The sequence below is a fragment of the Plecotus auritus genome, assembly GCF_963455305.1.
Source record: "Plecotus auritus genome assembly, chromosome: 7".
Classification (NCBI taxonomy): domain Eukaryota; kingdom Metazoa; phylum Chordata; class Mammalia; order Chiroptera; family Vespertilionidae; genus Plecotus; species Plecotus auritus.
Window position 1 is genome coordinate 39,659,099 of NC_137774.1, and position 16,634 is coordinate 39,675,732.

The window sequence follows — 16,634 nt, forward strand, 5'->3', positions numbered from 1 at the left end:
TATAAGTCCTTTGGTTGATCTCTCTCCCTTACCCCCTCCCTCTCCTACCTTCCCTGAAGTTTGACATTCTGATTGATGTTTCTCTGTCTCTGGATCTATTTTTTGTTCATCAGTTTATGTTGTTCATTATAATCCCAAAAGGAGTGAGTTCATGTGATATTTATCTTTCTCTGCCTGGCTTATTTCACATAGCATAATGCTCTCCATCTCCATCCATGTTGTTACAAATGGTAAGAACTCCTTCTTTTTTACCTCAGCGTAGTATTCCATTGTGTAGATGTACCATAGTTTTTCAATCCACTCATCTGCTGATGGGCACTTAGGCTGTTTCAAAATCTTAGATATGGTGAATTGTGCTGCTATGAACATAGGGGTGCATATATCCTTTCTGATTCGTGTTTCTAGCTTCTTGGGATATATTCCTAGAGGTGGGATCACTGGGTCAAATGGGAGTTCCATTTTTAGTTTTTTGAGGAAACACCATACTGTTCTCCACAGTGGCTGCACCAGTGTGCATTCCACCAGCAGTGCAAAGAGTTACTTTTTCTCGGCATCCTCGCCAGCACTTGTCCTTTGTTGATTTGTTGATAATAACCATTCTGACAGGTGTGAGATGGTACCGCATTGTTGTTTTGATTTGCATCTCTCTGATGATTAGTGACTTTGAGCAGGTTTTCATATGTCTCTTGGCCTCCTTCTGTTTTCTTTCGTAAAGTGTCTATTTAGATCAGTTTCCCATTTTTTGATTGGGTTGTTTACCTTCTTTTTGTTAAGCTGCATGAGTTCCCTGTAAATGTTGGAGATTAAACCCTTATCGTTGATATCATTGGCAAAATGTTCTCCCATGCAGTGGGGTTTCTTGTTGTTTTATTGATGGTCTCCTTTGCTGTGCAAAAGCTTTTTATTTTGATGTAGTCCTATTTGTTTATTTTCTCTTTAGCTTCCATTGCCCTAGGAGCTGTATTGGTGAAGAAATTGCTTTGCCATATTTTTGAGACTTCTCTGCCTGTGGATTCCTCTAGTATGTTTATGATTTCCCATCTTATGTTTACGTCCTGTATCCATTTTGAGTTACTTTTTGTGTATGGTGTAAGTTGGTGTTCTAGTTTCATTTTTTTGCATGTATCTGTCCAATTGTCCGAACACCATTTATTGAAGACACTGTCTTGACTCCATTGTATGTTCATGCCTCCTTTGTCAAATATTAATTGAGCATAGTGATTTGGGTCGATTTCTGGGTTCTCTATTCTATTCCATTGATCTATATGTCTGTTCTTCTGCCAGTACCAGGCAGTTTTGAGAATAGTGGCTTTGTAATTCAGCTTGAAATCTGGTATTGAGATCCCACCTACTTTGTTCTTCTTTCTCAGGATTGATGTGGCTATTCTGGGTCTTTTTAAATTCCAGATGAATTTCTGCAGAGTTCTTTCAAGGTCTGTGAAATATTCCGTTGGTATTTTAATGGGGAGTGCATTGAATCTATAGATTGCTTTGGGTAGTATGGACATTTTAATGATGTTGATTCTCCCAATCCATGAACATGGCATGTTCTTCCATCTGTTTACATCTTCCTCTATCTCTTTTTCAGTGTCCCGTAGTTTTCCGCGTATAGGTCTTTTACCTCCTTAGATTAGTTTATTCCTAGGTATCTTAATTTTTTTGGTGCAATGGTAAATGGGATTGCATTTTTAGTCTCTCTTTCTGTAAGTTCCCTATTGGTGTATAGAAATGCCATAGATTTCTTGGCATTAATTTTGTACCCTGCTACATTGCCAAATTCATTTATTAAGTCTGTTAGTTTTTTTATGGAGTCTTCCGGGTTTTTGATGTACAATATCATGTCATCTGCAAATAAGGACAGCTTTACTTCTTCTTTTCCAATTTGGATGCCTTTTATTTCTTCTTCTTGTCTGATTGCAATGGCTAATACTTCCAGTACTCTGTCGAACAGGAGTGGTGAGAGTGGGCATCCCTGTCTTATTCTTGTTCTTAGGGGAAATGGTTTTAGTTTTGCCCATTGAGTATGATGTTAGCTGTGGGTTTATCATATATGGCTTTTATTATGTTGAGGTATGATCCTTCTATTCCCACCTTGTTGAGAGTTTTTATCAAGAAAGGGTATTGGATTTTGTCAAATGCTTTTTCTGCATCAATTGATATGACTATGTGATTTTTATCTCTCAATTTGTTTATGTGATGTATCACGTTTATTGATTTGTGGATATTGTACCATCCTTGCATTCCTGAGATAAATCCTACTTGGTCATGGTGTATGATCTTTCTGATGTAGTGCTGGATCCGATTTGCTAGAATTTCATTGAGCATTTTGGCATCTATGTTCATGAGGGATATTGGCCTGTAATTCTCTTTCATTGTGTTGTCTTTATCTGGTTTTGGTATTAGGGTGATGCTGGCTTCATAGAAGGAGCTTGGAAGTGTTCCTTCCTCTTGAATTTTTTGGAATAGTCTGAGGAGGATAGGTTTTAGTTCTTCCTTGAATGTTTGGTAAAACTCTCCTGTGAAGCCATCTGGCCCCGGGCTTTTGTTTGCCGGAAGCTCTTTGATGACTGCTTCAATTTCTTCCATAGTTATAGGCCTATTGAGATGTTTAGATTCTTCCTGATTGAGTTTTGGAAGGTTATATTTTTCTAAGAATATGTCCATTTCCTCCAGATTGTCAATAGAGTTGTTCATAGTATTTTTTAACAATCCTTTGTATTTCGGTGGGGTCTGTTGTTATTTCACCTCTTTCATTTCTGATTTTGTTTATTTGGGTCCTCTCTCTTTGCTTCTTGGTGAGCCTGGCTAGAGGTTCATCAATCTTGTTTATCCTTTCAAAGAACCAGCTCTTGGTTTTGTTGATCTTTTGTATTGTTGTTTTGGCTTCAATATCATTTATCTCCTCCCTGATCTTTATTATTTCCTTCCTTCTGCTTACACTGGGCTTTTCTTATTGCTCTTTTTCTAACTCTTTGAGTTGTAGGATTAGGTAATTGATTACCATTGTTTCTTGTTTTTTTTGCAGTAGGCTTGTAGAGCTATGAACTTCCCTCTCAAGACTGCTTTCGCTGTGTCCCATAGATTTTGGATTGTTGTGTTTTCATTGTCATTTGTTGCCATGATGTTTTTTATTTCTTCCTTGATCTCTCTGGTGACCCAGTCATTGTTTAATAGCATGCTGTTTAGTCTCCATGTGTTTGATTTTTTTGGATTGTTTTTATTGTAGTTGATTTCCAGTTTTATGCCACTGTGATCTGAGAAGATGCTTAATATGAGTTGTATCTTCTTGAATTTGAAGTGTTAGTTTCTTAAGTAAAAGATGAAAAAGAAAAAAATAATAAAAACAATTAAAAAATTAAAATATTTTTAAAAAATAAAATGTGCAGTAGTGAAGGTCATTCACTTCCTCTATTGTTCTGTTTGGCACCCCTGTTTCAAAGTCAGGACAGTATTGCAGTTCCCTGGGTTCCACTGCTCCTCAGTGTTGTAAACCAGTCCTGATATTTGAGCAGGCAGTGTGTCTTACTTCCTTGTATTCCTTAATTTGTGATTACACAAGAGTCAATTTGTGATTCAACCCCTGGGTGGCAGTGTTTCTGGGTTGACTTCCAGGTCTATAGGTCCTCTTTAGCCTGTGCATAGATCCTGCTTTCCCTGTGGCACTCAATACCGGTTTGTGGGAGTGGGCTGCCCCAGAGCTGGTTCTCTGACGGTCACTCCCCGCTCTGATCCCCAGGTTCCAGAAAAACAACTTTCCCCTGCAGTCTCCTAGGGTGTCCCCAACTGGGTGATTCTATGTATTGGGCTCAGTAATCAGAAGCAAGGATTCAAAGAGGAGAAAGCATGAGTGTGCGCGCTCTGGGTCTGCGTGTAAGCCTGCGCAATCCTCTTTTTCCCCTTGTGTCCAAGCAGGCGGCACACTCCCAAAATTTTTAGACTATCCTTCTGTGTCAGATCAAAATGGTTTTTTTAGAGAACTCCTCTGTTAGCAGCTCTGAGGACCCCCTTCCACATTCATGGATCACTCCAGCCCCAACAGCCACAGATTTTTCTAGGTGCAGACTTCCCCTGGTCCTCCAGCTCCCGCAGTGCACACATTTCTCTGTCGTGCCCGGACAAGAGACCTCAACTTATCCCAGGCGAGATCTGACCTTTCCGTGGTGGAGTGTAGAGCTTCTCTGAATCCATGTGTTTGCGCAAATTGGGGACCAGTGCTCTGGGGTTTGCAGCTGTTCGGTGGGTGCCGCTGTTAAAGGTTTTCAGGTTTCCAATAACATCCACGTTCCCCTTCAAGATGGCGCAGTCTCCACGTCCAAGCCGGTGGCTCCGGGAGAGAACCCGGCAGCAGTGGGGGCTGCCCGGTCAGGGGACCCCCGTCCAGCAGTCCCCCACCTTCTCCTGGAGTATAGCTGTCCCTTAACTCTCCAACAGACACTCCCTGTGTGACCCTCAGCTTTACTTTCTATCTGCTCTGGGACAAGGCTCGGGACACGTCTGTCTATTCCGCCACCATTTTTCCACTATCTACCAGTAGGTGGTTTTTTTCAAATTGTTTTGGTAACCTGTTAATCTTTGCTATTGAGTGAGGAAATGCTAAATTCACTCTAGACATAGTTTCAGACATAGTCTTCCTTGCCCCTCATTGTGTAGCAACACAATGTCCATAATCATTAGAATCTACAACTCTAACTCCTTTTTTTCTCAATGGACCACAGAGGAATGCTACATTTTGGTTAAATAATAGCAACATAATATTAACATAGTCTGAATATTTGTGTCCTTCCACCTCAATTTGAATGGTCAAATCTCCATGCCCAATGTCTTAGGAGGTGGGGCCTCACAAACAAGACTAGTGCTCTTATAAAAGAGATCCTACAGAGGTCTCTCCCTGCGTCTGCCAAGAGAGGACACAGGAACCATGAAGTCTGCACCATGATTCTGGATTTCTCAAGCCTCCAGAACCGTGAAAAATAAATTTCTATTGTTCATAAGCTACCTAGTCTGTGGCATTTTTTTTTTAAATAAGCCCGAATAGATTAAGGGGGTTCCTGAATTCTTCCTAGAACATTATTAACTTATTTTCTGAAATGTCAATTCTGCCTAAAAAGCCAGTTAAATTAATTTAATGTTCCTTATTCACTTCTGTCTGCTGTTTCTATATGAGTTTCATTGTCATCTAAATGTACTCTCTTATTTTAAATGTCTTAAGAATATGGAAAAAAATTGTTTAAAGTATTACAAATGTCTCCATTTTCCCCCATGGGCCCCTCCCCAGCCACTCCCACCCCCCAGGACAAGACCCCACCCCCCCAGTGTTCAAGTCCATTGCATGCATTTAAGTCCTTTGGTTGATCTCTTCCCCGTCCCCACACCCTCCCTTACCTTCTCTCTGAGGTTTGATGGTCTGTTCAGTGTTTCTCTGTATCTGGATCTATTTTTGTTCATCATTTTCTGTTGTTCATTATATTCCACAAATGAGTGAGATCATGTAATATTTATCTTTCCCCAACTGGCTTATTTTGCTTAGCATAATGCTCTCCAGGTCCATCCACACTGCTGCAAATGGTAAAATTTCCTTCTTTTTTACAGCAGCGAAGTATTCCATTGCGTAGATGACCACAGTTTTCTAATCCGTTCATCTGATGATGGGCACTTAGGCTATTTCCAAATCTTAGCTATGGTGAATTGTGCTGCTATGAACATAGGGGTACATATATCCTTTCTGATTGGTGTTTCTGATTTCTTGAGGAAAATATTTTTTAAACATTCTGTTTTCTTCTTCTTTAATTTTTTTTAAATTGTTTGAAGTATTACAAATAGTAGTACATATGTTTCCTTTTTTTTTCCCCCATTGACCTCTCCCCTGCCTCCCCTTCACCCAGTACATGCCTTTACCTGCCCCGGCCCCCAGTGTCTTGTTTTCTTCTTTAATTGCTTTCAAGTATAGGTTTTCCTTCCAAGTGCTTAAGGTGTTACTCCTCTTCTCTTACTCTGCAAATAGATTTAATAGATCATTCTTCTTTAAGTGTCTTTACATTAGAAGAAATTTAACAAAGCCTGGAATTTTCTAGCAATTCAATTTAGCCTCTCTCACCATACACAGAATTTTTCCCTTTAGGACTCGGAAGGTCAGAGATTCCTTTCATAAGCTAATGAAAGATGTAGTCACTCACTACACACGGAAATATTTGCAATGTTTAGGTTTAAAACATCATTTTGTTCATAGTTCTCTTTGATGTCATTCCACAATTCCTTGACCCTAATGGTACCCAGAAGATAAAACATGGAAGGAAGTGGTCAGAGATTCTGAGCAGAACATAAAGAGCAAAATGTGATCGCTAGGAAGAAAATATTCTCATGAGATGTCACTTTACCCATGTCGGGGGAGCCCATGCCCTGACCCCTGCAGCATGATCTTAACACAGGAGCGAACAGGAGGTGCAACTTGAAAGACGTCTAAAGGAAAATGTAATTCAACAAGTATTTCAACATCTGAAGACGATTTTGGAGCATTGTTCAACCATTACATGACTCAGAGTAAAATTGTTAGTTAATAGGCATATTATCTATAATAATTAAAACGTAATATGCTAATTAGACCAGACAGCTGAATGACCTTCTGGATGTCTTTCCAGACAAAGCCTTTGTGGCGGGGGCGTGGCTTAGGTGATTAGGGGTGATCAGGCTGGCAGGTAGTTAGGGGAGATCAGGCAGGGAGGCAGACTGGTTAGGAGCAATCAGGCTAACTGGCAGGTGAGCAGTTAGGAGCCAGAGGTCCCAGATTGCGAGAGGGATGTCCAATCAAGCCTAAACTGGAAGTCGGACATCCCCCAAGGGGTCCCAGATTGTGAGAGGATGCAGGCCAAGCTGAGGGCCGCCCCTCCAGCCTCCCCCCACCTCCCTGTGTGAGAATTTTGTGCACCGGGCCTGTCGCAGGTAATAAAGAAGTAGAAAAATAGTTATACTTTTCTGTTATTCTAAGTGCTAACTATGTACCAGGCTCTGGTTTCAGAACTTTTCATATATTAATTCATTTGATCCTCAGAACAACTTTATGACGATGTTGTTGCTGCCATGCAGTTGTTATTCCCATTATAAAGATGAGTGAGCACATACTGTCCAAACTCAGTTACAGCCAGTAAGCTGCAAAGCCTGGACTGAAACCCAGCCAGCACTCACACTCTTTACCGTGGTCCTCTACAGAGAAGGGGCTAAGTCACAGCACAGTGAGCATCAATCAGGGCTGTCATATAGGTGATACATACACAAAGCGAGCTAGATAACATCTAAGCCCTTTGGCATCTTTATGAATCTAAAAATTTGGAGCCATGCTATCAAAATATTAGAAAAAAGAAAGTTTACTAGTAAATAGGTCTCTTACCCATAACACTTCTCAAGACAAATCCTAGACAAAGGTGGAATACAATTCTTCTTCTTTGCACATTTAATACCAGAAAGGCTTGAAATAAAGACCAGGAGCTCAGTCGTACCACAGTCCTTGTATCCCAAGAGATGGTTCCAAGTGTGTCCTGAACAGCAGAGGACAGGGGCCCATATTCCAACAAAGAGGTTAGAATTGATCAGCCTAGTGCTTGGACCCTGGAGACACACTATCTCAAAAACCCATTGCCCCTTCTTCCTTCTAGAAGAACTCTGAGAAAGATCACTCTTGAGAGCACGATGTCCCCTCAGCAACAGCTGCAGGAGTGTCTAATGAGTCTCAACAATTACTCTAACTATGGCTTGAATGAACATGGGAGACCTGTTTCAAGAGACTTTATAACCTGGTGCATAAGTCACAGTTTTCTCTGTCCTATGAGCCTTCCTGCTGCCTAGAGGAGGAAAGTCATCTTCCGGCTCCATCCAGGACAGCTGTGGCCACCCCTTCTGCTCCATGGTCAGAAAACCTGGGGCTCCCCTTCTAAACCATCCAAGCCTTATCTCTTCTGCCTCAGGGACAGAGGACTCCTGCTCCACACCCGGCCTCCAAAAAGGAATGATAACAGGTGTTGGACCAGCTGGCTGTAAACTTCCCATTTGTGAGAGAGGAGTGAAGGCCACAGGGCCAGAGCCCTTGTGAGACCATCTGAGCTACTCCCTAGGTAGGGCCTGTGGACATCAGAGAACAGATTCTCTATGACAGTGACATCAAAGGATAGGTAGTCAGTAACTGCACTTTGTAGATCGTCCCCCTTGGACCGGTACAACACCTCCCAGAGGTGAGTAGAATTATTTTGTCTTTTTTTTTTAATAAGATGAACAAATTGGTGAATTGAATTGCCTGAAGTCACACAGAGAAGGACTGGCAAAACTAAGACTCACACTTTGGTTCCAGAACCCAAGGTCTCAAGAAAGACTAAGAAAGAGAGAGAGAAAGAGAGAGAGAGGAACCCTTCTAATCTGAAAATGGTTATTTTGGGGCCTCATTCATAAAAACAGGATGAGGAAGGGGTAGTTTGTTTGTTTGTTTTAACCTTTTTGATTTATCCTTTTTTTGATCATTGTTTATATTTACCAGCACTGTGTTGTTCCGTGTTTAAAGCTCACTGCTACCATTTAATTTTTAACATTTTATTGTCCTTTTGAATTCTGCAACCAGCAGACATCTGCACAGCACAACATTGCTATCAACGTTTTGCTTGTTTCATCTTATCCAATAATTTAGAAGTTTAAAATTTTGTACCATATTTTTTGTCCCAAAACACTTATAACTCTATGTATTAATAATTTTCTAACCCAATCTTTCTCTTGCATCCCCTTTTGTTTCAAAAAAGCAAGACATAGGAAGGGGTAGTTTTGATTTGGGTACTTCAGTCCTGAGCTCTCCGCCTCCTGAAGGAATGGTGTGTGTGTGTGTGTGTGTGTGTGTGTGTGTGTGTGTGTGTGTGTGTGTTTCTGTTACCCATGATGCCAAGGGGGAAGTATTTGGCCTCTGTGTCCCTGAAAACCTATCCTCAGCTCTGTCACACTCAGAGCACAAATACTTTCCAGGAAAAAGGATTTCAGTGGCTCACCACTACCTGGAACTTTGGTTCATTCCAGTGAACTCAGGGCTCTCACTCTGTCTCTAGCATTCATGCTGATGCTTCTCCTGACTCCTCTCCCCGTAGGCATATGGTCCTTCCACCTCTCTCCTCAGTCTTTCAGCAGAAATCACCTCTCCCATGATGACACTGCAGAACATGAAGTCCCTGTGCTCAGAAACTTCTCTTCTCTGTTTCCCTGTGTGTTTAGTTCTCATATTGATTATACCAACCACTTCTTATCTGGTGCAGCTTTTTCTTACATCAATTAACTCTCTTTTTAATCAACTTATGATCATCATTGCACCAGGTTGTCATTTAAATGTTGACTTACTCATCTGTCATCTTATATTGCCAAAATATCTAAGTTTGTATTAAACAAACGGTTGCATATTTCTATTACCAATAAAGTGTAGTTCAATTTACATCCACTATCCTAATTTTCATTATGTAAGGAATCCAGTCCATACTAAAAATTCCCCACAGTATAACCACAAACTTATTTTCTAGACTGATTTCCCACATGTGCGTGTTTTCTCCATTATTCTTTGTTAAGTTTTGTTGTCATTTCACATTTTTCTTTTGTTTATTGGCTGTACCCTTTTCCTCTCCTGACTTGTCTAATCTAACCTTTTGCCCATTATTTCCTACTGCATTTTTGGTCCCCTTCTTTTTTAAAAATATATTTTATTAATCTTTTACAGAGAGAAAGGGAGAGGGATAGAGAGTTAGAAACTTCGATGAGAGAGAAACATCTATCAGCTGCCTTCTGCACACTCCCCACTGGGTATGTGCCCACAACCAAGGTACATGCCCTTGACCAGAATCAAACCTGGGACTTTTGAGGCCACAGGCCGACGCTCTATCCACTGAGCCAAACCAGTTAGGGCTTTGTTCCCCTTCTTATCACTGTGTGAGACGCATATGTATTCTGAATACTAGTGCTTCATTGATTATGTGTATAGCAGACACCTCTTTCCAGGCCAAGACTTATCTTTCCCCTTTCTTTTTAGTGTCTTTTTCATATAAATGTTTTCAATTTCATTTAAAGTAGTCAATGTGTAAGAATTTTTTCTTATATTTTGTGTGCTTTGTGCTGGTTTAAGAAATTAATTACATTTCTTGTATCGTAAACATATTGTCCTCTAAAATTATTTCAGTGTAATTGAGATATAATTGACATATAACATTGTATAAGTGTGAGGAGAACAATGTCTTGATTTGATATGCTTACATGTTCCTCTACATTTTTTGAAGTTTTGCTTTTCACAATTGATCCTTTAAGGATTACTTTTCTTATATAGGTATCCCATTGTTCCAACACTCTTTACTTCATGGTCAGTCCCTCCTTTCCCTGCCCATTTCTAACCCAAGCCATGTCATATGCCCTCTGCTAATAAATGCTTGATCTGGGTCTGACTCTATCATCTGTTAATAGGTCTATTTTTCATTCCCTACATCAGCACTACTCCACTGTTTGAATTTCCATAGCAAATCATCTTGAATCCTAATGGTACCATTACTCCCTCCTTATTCTAACCTTTCTTAGCTCTTTATGGCTCCTCATTCTTCTGCATGCTAAATTTCATGTTTAAAAGAAACCAGTGAGATTTTGATTGAGAATGCATCCAACTCATAGATTAATTGGAAGAGAACTGACAATTTTACCACATTGAGTCTTGCCATTAATATTGCTTATCTCTTTATTTTTTTATGTATTCTTTTATATTTTTTTGTCCATCAGTAAAATTTTGTAATTTTTGAAACCTGTTGGACCTCTTTTGTTAGAATGATTTCTAAATTCCTTAGTATTTACTATTGCTGTTGTGAGGAGTCTTCATAAAAATTGTATTTTCTAATTTATTATTATTTAAGTATATGAACAGTGTTGATTGTTTCTAATATTGGTCTATATGAAACAAACTTGCTGATATCTCTAGAGATTCTCTTGGGAATTCTATTCCCCCCCCCTCAATTCTTCCACCCTTCTCCCTACTAGGCTCTCCCACACACACCAACATCTGTCAGCCTGCTCTCTATCTATGAGTCTATTATTATTTTGCTTGTTAGTTTATTTTGTTGATTAGATTCCACATATGAGTGAAATCATATGATACTTGTCTTTCTTGGGGATTATTGATTTATATAGAGATTATTTTGGGTTTTCTTTGTGGACAATCATATTTTCTGTGAATTTTGTTCTTTGTACTTTCCAATTCTGACATAGCAAAAAAAAATTCTAGTGTTATTTTACAAATAGGGCAGGACTTGTATGTTTTACACAGAGGACTCAAATTAGCTCTCTACTTCATGTAGATCTGTGGGAATATCTCCTGTACCAAAGAGAAATTACAAGCCACACCCCTGCGTTTAGGGCCTTGTTAATAGTTGGGAACCTCAAGGAGTCATAACACAATGAGCTCTGGCTTGCTGAGCATTCTTTTTGTTTCTCATACCTACGTATTCACATTTCTTTCTTTCAGATTTGTTTATATGTATATTTCATTATTTTTTAAATTTATTTATAATTTCTATGTACTTTACTTGGAATGGGCTCTGTCCACATCAGCTTACTTTGCCATATTGCCAAGAATCTCAGCCCTAAAAACCTTACACTTGCACACCAAAGGAATTACCATGCTCTCTAGCCCTTTAGCTTTACTGAACCCTCTCACACCTAAGATATTATGAATCTGTGCAAAGATAAGAAAAGGCAATTCAGGAAATAATTCCAAATTCTTTTAGGTTCAGAGATAGACAATCTGGAAATTTTAGGTTCATTATATTTGGGGAAAATATACTTAGATCTGTATCCCCTGTGCCCAGCTCATAACTCACACATGTTGAGAATAATGTTTTAATTAATTATTGAGTAGAGTTCTTTTTGGAAAAATTAGTGAATTATTCAGGATACCCTGGGGAAAGGACATTAAATAGTACAATATAAGGTAATAAATGCTAAAGTTAAGAAATAGATCTCATACTGTATAATTGTTTAAACAGAATGAAAGGGTATGTCCCTCCTATGCAACAGTCCCAGTGGGTATCTTTGGTGGTGGGTGGCTCTGGTATGTAGAGAACTGGAGGCACAAGCTCATTTCACCATGTGACTCCACCATCCCATTCAGCGCCTTGGCCATTTTATCTAGCGTGCACAAGGGGAAAACAAGTAAGGAGGAAGCCCAGAAATGGAACACATGGATGAACTGGCAGTTGAAAACTCAGTCACATGGCCACACCTCAGTGCAAGGGAGCCTGGGAAATCTAGTCTACTTGTGCATCCTGGAAGAAGAGAACAACATGGGTTTGGATAAGGAGCTAGTAGGCTCTGCCATAGTTAGTATGCCTCAGAGTACAAGTGGATCAAAGAGGAGGGGATCTATAGTCAACAAGCTAAGGAAACATGACAGTATTTCAGGTAGAAAATGATGATTAAGCTAAAGCTCTGAGACAGTAGCTAGAAAAGCTAAATTATGTTACAATTCTTTTAAATAATCAACAAGATCAGGTGAAAAAGTGAAGGATAACTGGGTTTGTGTGCCTGTGCATATCCCACAAGTGGGGAACCAAAGAAATAAACCCTGATTTAACTCTAGAAATATTAAGTGCAAACTTATTGGTTCATAAAATGAACAATGTTTCACAATGAACTCTCGGGGGTGATTAAAAACACAGACACACACTCACACAGAAAGTATGGTTCCACGCCTGAAAAACAGCCTGCAAACTACTGAGGTTGGATGTGCAAAGTAGAGAGTTTGGACAGACATGATGGCAGAATGACTGAAGGTAAAAATATGTGATTCTGGCTTCTCCATTAGGTTAGAAGGTCCCTGAGAGCAGAGACTGTCTTACAGGTTGAATAAATAGACTAGTAGATTGCATTTTCACATATTTTTTATTTTTCCGTAAGCCTAACAAAGTATCTAGTTCATGCAATATGAGAATCCAGTACTTGTTAATTGATTAAATACTATATGGTTGGGTAGTAGCACTGGGATGGGGGAGGTTGGGCAATTCTGATTCAAAAATTGCTCACTTCTTAAACATGAGTGTCCAGGCCTAACTGTCAATTAGTCCCACTGAGCAACAAGGATATTTTCCCAAAATGCTGGCTTTCTATGGATTTAGTAAACTCAGTTGCAGAGATGACTTATCAGTGTATTTAAAGATTTCCTGGATGGGTGAGTAACATTCTAAAATGATTATGCCTGATCAATGGCACATTACATTTCAGAGGCTGATATTTTTTATTTGTTCATCCCACTTTCCACCGAGAATTATTGGATATAGTTTCTATGACCAAGATTTTGAAAGGTAGATTGATGTGTTAAGACCTGCTCTCAGAAGGCGGTAAGCGGAGGGGAGATGGATAAACATAATAGCTCAATAAAATTTGGCCATTTGATTAATGATTTATATCCTTCAAATAAAAAACTATCACTATACTCACATCCTGTGAGAGTGGCAGGCAGATGTTACTAAATGTGGATGTGGAAGCTGAGCTTCATGCCTTTTACACTATACTCTGAGAGATAAGACAGTAGCTGGAAATGAACCCAATATTCCTGTGCTGCAACTCTGCCAAAGGATAATAGTGTGTTCAAAGCGACAATGTCAATAAGAGGAATCATAAATTGTCATGAGGAATAGCATCTGTGAGATGGTTTGAATTGAGAGTTAAATAGGCACTTTTTTTTAAAAAATACCATCTTACTTAAAAGAAAAACTGATGTACTATGGTTATAGAGACTTGGGTATTTGGCAGATATTTATTTAAAATCAATGAAGCACCCTAGCTGGTTTTGCTCAGTGGATAGAGCATCAGCCTGTGGACTGAAGGGTCCTGGGTTTGATTCCGGACAAGGGCACATACCTCGGTTTCAGGGTCCTCCCCAATCCAGGCCCTGGTTGGGGCTCATGCAGGAGGCAACCAATCAATGTGTTTCTCTCACATTGATGTTTCTCTCTGTCTTTCCCTCTCTCTTCTACTCTCCCTAAAAATCAATGGGAAAATATCCTTGGGTGAGGATGAACCAAAAAATAAAATAAAATGAATGAAATGAACCTGCTATTTCAAGGAAAACAACTGACAGTATTTGTTGCCAATAATAAAATTCAAGCACTCAAGAAAATGATTTTTTCATTAATTTTTACTGAATTTATTGGGGTGACATTGGTTAATAAAATTATATATGCTTCAAGTGTACCATTCTATAACACAACATGTGTATATTGTGTTCACCATCCAAAGACACGTTGCCTTCCCTCACCATTTATGCTCCCCTTAACCCTCTTCTGCCTCCCCACCCCCTTTCCCTTTTGCAATCATGATACTGTTTTCTGTGTCTATGAGGTTTTTTTTAAATTAACCCCTTTACCTTTTTCACCCAACCCCTCAACTCCCTTGTGTTATGACAGCTGTCAGTCTGTTTTCTGTATCTATGTGTCCCTTTCTATTTGTTTGTTTATTTTATTCATTTAGTTCCACATATAGATGAAATCATATAGTATTTGTCTTTCTCTGACTGGCTTGTTTCACTTAGCATAATACTCTCCAGGTCCATCCCTGCTGTCACAAAAGACTTCCTTCTTTTTATGGCCAAGTAGTATCTCATTGTGTAAATGTACCACAGCTTTTTTATCCACTCATCTGCTGATGGACAATGAGGTAAAAACAGATTTTATGTTTAAAAATGTATAGATAGAAATATCACCTATTTTCTAGGAAAAAATAGTAAAGATAACTTAATATGCCAAAATTACTAGGGGTGTAGTTTTGCTTTATATAAAATTCCCTCAACTTTACATGTAATTTCCATGTAGCAATAAAGTCCATATCACTGGATTATCTATTACTTGCATGTTGGGTTCCAAGAAACCATATTCACTGCCTAGAGCAGTGATTCTTGCTTTAAATGTGCGCTTGTGGAATATTAGTCTTGATGTAAACCTCAGCATTTAACATTTAAATTTGAAAGTAGGTCACCATTTTGAACACCACCAAAACATATTGACCCTATATAGGAAGTTGGATCAGAATTAGAAATAAAGATTCACAGTTTGCCTTTCCAAATTTGTCATTAGCCTTTCACACTTATGCTCTTGGCTTTCTTTGTGTGCCTCACAGTTGAATTCAAATTCAAGCATAATCCCACTATGGGGTCATGTTAATTAGGCAGGTTCCCCACATCTGAGAACATCAGTGCTAATCTAGCTGTATTATTTTGAGGCTTCACAGTTTAAATCCACTATAACATTATGGAATCCATAGCTCAGGGTTGTGAAGAAGGGCTTCAGAGAAGAGTTCTTTGTTGTTACAATAATCTAATTAAGGGACCAATTTGGCAAAATGTGGAGTGGGTCAATCATTAAAATACATAAAGACCAAAAATAAGGCATAAGACGGAGTAGTACCGCTGGGACAAGAGTTGATGTGACCAGGAGGAAATGTTTGAGTTGGATAAGGGGTCTTACCAGACCGATAATGGGAAAGCAGAGTGGAGGAGTACATTTGGTGAAAGGAACAGCCGGTCAGCAGAATGGAGGTGAAGCATTTTGTGACCTGGTGGAAAGTGCTGGAATACAGGGGGTAAGACCAGGGGAGCAGGAGATCCACTGGGGATGGGGCATCCTGAGGCCTTGACCACCTGGCCACAACCTGGGCTGTTCTGGAGGAGATGGAGAGCTCAGCTGCTGTAGGGAAGACAGGTGATCAGATCTGTAATCTAGAAAACACTCCTTGTGCAGCAAGGAGCTTGCTCAGCCAGTGCCGCATACTTTGCATGAATTTGCTCCTTTCCTTCTCACAGGGACATCGAGAGGTAGGTCCTACTAGTATCGCAGAAGCATAATTGGCATTTTTTTCTATTTTAGTAGGTAAGAAGAAATTGTTTTTAACATAACAATGATCATGAACACACATATAAGTGGAATACATACTTATAATGGCTTCACTGTGTGCCCTTAATCAAATGGAGTGTGCACTTTCCTTTTATCTCTAATGGAGGGAGTTTAAGTTGCTGGGTGCGTGTGTGTTTGTGTGTGGGTGTGTGTGTGTGTGTAAACCAGGCCTTGATAAACATCTTATACACAGACACATCATATTTCTGTCTTGTTCGAGTTTAAGATAAATCCCCAAACTGGGATTGCTTTTCTTCCGCAGTGCTCATTATCCAGTGCTTGACTAGACTGGCTGCTCTGTCCTTTGAGAGTCACAGAGAGAACACAGGACAGAGTGATCAAGTGCATGGGCAGTGACATTTTAAAATTTTTTTTTTTAAATTATTGAGAGAGAACAATAGAGAAACACCAATGTGAGAGAGAAGCATTGATTGGTTGCCTCATGTACACACCCTGCCTGGCGGGATCAAACCCACAACCTAGGTATGTGCCCTGACCTAATCTTCCAGTAATCTTCCAGTGCACAGGACGATGCCTGAGCCACTCTGTCTGGGTTAGGCACTAACATTTTGTAACCAAATCATGAGAATTAGATTGCTTTGCCGTCTTCTATGGAGTCACTAATGACACCCACACTTAAGAGGAGGGCACACATTCACACCACACGAGGAAGGAGAAGACCATGTGGAGTCACTGAGAAGAGAACCG